Source organism: Macrobrachium nipponense, chromosome 19 (assembly GCF_015104395.2).
Source record: "Macrobrachium nipponense isolate FS-2020 chromosome 19, ASM1510439v2, whole genome shotgun sequence".
NCBI lineage: Eukaryota > Metazoa > Arthropoda > Malacostraca > Decapoda > Palaemonidae > Macrobrachium > Macrobrachium nipponense.
This window is the reverse complement of record NC_061088.1, coordinates 74475955-74481335: the sequence shown is the minus strand read 5'-3', so window position 1 is coordinate 74481335 and position 5381 is coordinate 74475955. Positions and strand designations below refer to the sequence as shown.

Here is a 5381-nt window from a genome sequence, read left to right as displayed (position 1 = left end):
TGATCACGATACCGAGCTAGTAATTCTTCATCGCCCCGGGGTAGATGCGAACCCGTGACATCTGAGCAGCATCATGACACTAACCACTATACCAGCTACCAGCTATCCACTAGGTTGTTTCAAAAGGCGGCATTCCGAAGTTGCTTCTCCTCCGTGGGTAAGTTAGTATTTTCTTAAAAATAGAAACTGTTCTTTTTATTTTATTTTTTTAGGAGCGAGCAAGAAACGAGATTGTGAGAGTGTAAGTTTTTTCAAAGCAGTTTGCAAAAAGAAAAAAAAACTACTTTCCAAGGTCATGACGAATGATGACTTGCAGACTTGAATTTTTTTTCATTTTATTATTTTTTTTTTTTAGTCTGTCCATTTCAGAAATTGTTTCTTATTTGTTTTATCAAAATATAGATTGCCTTCGAGGTGACGATTTGTTATAGCGCATTCTCGCCTCGGTAAACTTTTGTCACAACTGATAATAATAATAATAATTATAATATGATAACAATCATTATTATTGTTATTATTATTATTATTATTATTATTATATTATTATTATTATTATTATTATTATTATTATTATTATTATTATCTACACAACAAAACAATAATAATAATAATATAATAATAATAATAATAATAATAACTAATAATAATAATAATAATAATAATAATAATAATAATAATAATATAATAATAATAATAATAATAATAATAATAATAATAATAGGGAAAAACTCTCTATCACGAGAGTATATATATGTTCTAAAGGGTCCACAATAATACAAAGTGTAAAAAGTCCGTGTATAATTTTGAAGACTTTACAGAAAGCTTTCGAACCCTTCCCTGGGTTCATCTTCATTTGGACTGAAGAATGAACCCAGGGAAGGGTTCGAAAGCTTTTTGTTGTAAAGTCTTCAAAATTATACCACGGACTTTTTACACTTTTGGTATTATTGTGGATCCTTTTAGAACGTAATAATAATAATAATAATAATAATAATAATAAGATAATAATAATAATGGCCATAACAAAAGAAGTTCAATCTTTCTCAGAGGAGACCCCAGTATTGTCATGCGACAGTCCAATTAATTAAGACCTTTCCCAACAGAGTCTGAACATTGCACGGAACGTGCCCGAAGGATAATGCACGAAGAAGGTCGTGCACTGTTGGACACGACGCTCTCGTGCTGCCGTTAAAAAAAGAGAGACAGAGAGAGAGAGAGAGAAAAAAAAAAATTGATGGGGTTGCCGCGTCTGATTATAGAAGATTTGGGCAGGGCATGGCAGCAGGTTCGGGTCAGGGTAGGAGGGGGAGGAGGAGGGGGAGGAGGAGGAGACCGCCGCCCATTATCGCCCGTCCCAATGCCCATCCTCCTGAGACGTCTTGCCAGGCAGCAGGCAGGCCAGGCAGTTCGACACTGACCTGGGAGGCAGTGGCATGTGAACCACAGGAGGACCTCGGAGCATCTAGTATTGCCTCGCTTCGACCTGGAGTGCTCCAGTGGCGTCCCTCAAGGCGATTGCTTGTGGCTTTTGCCGTTTGCGACGCGCCAAGTGTTTAAACGCTCTCGATCAATACTGCTATAGCTTCCGCTGCTTCTTGTGTTCTGAATCGCAGGCATTGAGATACGTATGAAAGAAATTCGGCTCGGATTGGTCACCACAGACAAGGTCCTGGGTAAAATGATGTTCGTTCTGGACCAGTTTTGACGAGCGATGATGGTGATCTGTGGCGCTGGTGATAATAGTGATTTGTGGTGGTAACTGGAGGCTTCACAGTGGCGAAAATATTTGATACGAAGGAATGTCGACGAACTTGGAAAAAAATTCTCAAAAACGCTGCTGACGAGATCTAGAAAGTTCACACGCGAACGACAAATTGGAAACACGAAATTGGACCTTTTGCAGTCGACTGTTTGCCAACGATTTAGGGAGGGAAAATCCAAGGTAAGGAGACGAAGAGATAAGCACATTTTGAATTCCAGAAGTGTATCTGTCTCTGTCAAATTTATATTAACATTGTTATCCAGATAACGTACAGGAAACTGAGTCTCTATGATCTTGTAAAGGTCAGGTATTTACGTAAATAAATTTCTTCTTTTTTTATCATTTTCACAAAGCTTTCAGCGTTTATTTTTTGTATTTTACATTCTCCACAAACAAACAGCGCACTTATACGGAATTCTAAAATTAACAGCGGGTCTCGTTTGTGATGTTATAATTGGGAGTATTGTTATATCTAGCCGCGAATTTTCCTTCTCCGGAGCGAAAATAAAAAACAATAAAAATCTAGTACGAAAATATTCACCGCGAAATAAAAAGAGAGAGAAGAGATGCCAGATGTAAAATAACTCTACGGAGTCACAACACCAATTATGGTAATTCTTTCGCATCTTTTTTTTTCATGCCCGCTGCCTGTTTTCTTTGGAAACTTCACGTGGCCGTGGAAAAAACCGCAGCTGCTTACTTTTCAAAGGAGTATTTTTTTAAACAGTAGACTGAAAAGATGAATATGGGAAGAGGGAAACCAGTGGGCGGACGAAGAGACAGGCGGAGGGAACGATAATATAATGGAGCTTTCGAAAAATCGAAATAAATAAATAAAAAAACAACATTCTGACACGACATATATAACCAATATTAAATTTACTGGAGGTGACACATGACACTTACCAGATACTTTGGCACTTTGAGAATGTCCTTGCAAGTGTCGTAATTTATTTCACAAAAGACAAAAAATCCGGTGAATTCATATTTAATTAAATTATGCTTATTATTGTTTAGAAGATATCGTCTGCTTTCGACGAGGAGCAAATGAAATATGCGCCTAAGTTTCTCTATGAAACTCTCAGCCGCGGCCCATGAAACTTTCAGCCACAGCCCGGTGGTGGCCTGTGTAGTTAGCAACTATAACTGTGCCAGACGCACGATCATAGCTAACTTTAACCTTAAATGAGATCAAAATTACTCGGGCTAATGGGCTGCAATTTGGAATGTATGATGACTGGAGGGTGGATGATCAACATAGCAATTTGCAGCCCTCTAGCCTCGGTAGTTTTTAAGATCTAAGGGTGGACGCACAGACAAAAAGTCACCTCAGCAGTTTTCTTTTAGAGAAAACGAAAAGCCCAAATGTGAATTTCTCCCAAGCAAATATAATGGAACAGATCATTTTGATGACGAACAATCAGTTCAAGGGGCTGAATAATGCATAGATTGAAATAACCATGTAGAAAGAAATCATTCAAAATGAACCTACGTAGGTTTTGATAAAGTTAAAAGAAATAAACGTGACTTTCAGTTATGGTGAATAAACATGACAAAGCATGATTCATTCAATATAGGCAAAGCAGTACCATGGTACGCTGCCGTTTCAGATTTAGCTGACCTTATATAGCCACCACGGACTCTTGCTCATAGAGCTGTCCGTAATGAACTATAACATGGTATTAACGTACCTGTCAAAGCCTAGAGGTGGTATACCTTCAGTTTCAGACTTAACGCTTAATCCAGTAGTATCCAAGTACCTTTTCATCTCGGTTAAGTTCCTTAACTTTGGTTTCCAGCATTCAGATATCGTGGCCTTTCTGATTTTAATCTTTTTTTAATTGGGGCTCCCCCACCACCAACCCCCCTCGTCCCTTTGTACCTGTAGGCTTCGTCAGTTAGCGCGTGTTGCTCATTTTACAAAGCATGAGCGCTCTTATACTTCGTAAAAGTCCGTCATTATTTTCCTTTATGCTTACTTCTATCTTGTCGATATACTATGATGCTTTATAGCTTGAGTTGTGAGGCTGCAATTCTTTCTAAAAAAAATTATTCCTCTGTGTTTGATTAAAAACAAGTCTTATTTTAATTTTGTGTAGTATTTTGCATACGAGTATTATGAATTGTAGTTTTCGAGAGCATAATTTGCTTGTAGCATCTTCCGTGGGAATAGGAACAATTATTATTATTATTTTTTTTTTTTTTTTTTTTGCTCTATCACAGTCCTCCAATTTGACTGGGTGGTATTTATAGTGTGGGATTCCGGGTTGCATCCTGCCTTCTTAGGAGTCCATCACTTTTCTTACTATGTGCGCCGTTTCTAGGATCACACTCTTCTGCATGAGTCCTGGGGCTACTTCAGCCTCTAGTTTTTCTTATTATTATTATTATTATTATTATTATTATTTATTATTATTATTATTGATAAAAATCCATAATTTTTATAGTAAACAATATTACCATATTTATATTTAGTAATATATTATATATATATATATAATATTATATATATGTGTGTGTGTGTGTGTGTGTGTGTGTGTGTGTGTGTGTGTGTGTGTGTAATTGTTGATTTTTATTATACAAATTGTTTTTCGTTAGACTGAATTTCTTAGCATTATCATTATTACTAAAAAGAGCGAAATATCATGATGGGACGGCAAACCTCCGCCAAGGCCAAGCTCTTTCCCATCTCCTCCTACGAAAGGTCTCTTCTCCTGGAGAGTGACTTTCCCTATGCCTCTCCCAAAATCTGTTGTAACGCCAATTTTAGCAACCGTAAATCAATCAATCAGTCGCAAAATCTGGCCACTCGACTTTCACGAGGTCCAACCTCGGTTAAAGATTCTTCAAAGTCCACTTTTGATTTATTTGATTATTCTCCCCAATAAACAAACACAAAGAAAGATACAAACAAACTGCTAAATACATGACATCTGCAATATCCTTCGATATGATGTATGTCAGTGGGTGCTGTTTCTGTGTATGCAGAGAGAGAGAGAGAGAGAGAGAGAGAGAGAGAGAGAGAGAGACTGAATGCTTGACATCCTAAGCAATAACCTTCGATATGAAGTCCGTGAAAGTAAGACAGTTTCAAAAGGTATTGATTTCGTGTATGCTGAGAAAAGAAGAAAGGAAGAGGGAGAGAGAGAGAGAGAGAGAGAGAGAGAGAGAGAGAGAGAGAGAGATCAGCAGGGGAATGTCAGGAAGAGCCTTACAGCTTGAGGAAAGAGATAAGGTACGTTTACGATCGCGCGACAATAACAAGCACAGAGTAGGTCTGATACCTTCTCGATCAATAACTTCTTAGAGGGATTTGATATGTGATCCTTCAGGAGAAAGAACAAGTAAACAATGCGCCGAAGTTCCTTCGGCGAAATTGAGTTTTCTGTACTGCGTATGATGCCTTATATAGCTATCAGCTACCACCGGGCAGCTCTCAGTTGCTCCCCAGATGCGGTCAAGTGAAGGTTCGGTGTGTGCCTCCGGAAAGCACTGTCAATCGTAAGATCCACGGCTACCCTTAAAATGAAAAATGCTGAGGCTAGAAGGCTGCAATTTGGTATGTTTAATGATTGGAGGGTGGATAATCAACATAGCAATTTGCAGCCCTCTAGCCTTA

At 38.0% G+C, this 5381-nt stretch overlaps 1 protein-coding gene across 2 annotated transcripts in view; it reads left to right on the top strand.

The window, feature by feature from the left end:
* Positions 1-1406: 1406 nt before the first annotated feature.
* The window catches only part of LOC135218433 (irregular chiasm C-roughest protein-like), a 44345-nt gene continuing 40370 nt past the window's right edge, over positions 1407-5381 (top strand). For both annotated transcript variants that reach the window (XM_064254756.1, XM_064254747.1), the window contains exon 1: positions 1407-1942. The gene's annotated coding sequence lies outside the window, so the exon portion shown is untranslated. The remainder of the gene's footprint in view (positions 1943-5381) is intronic.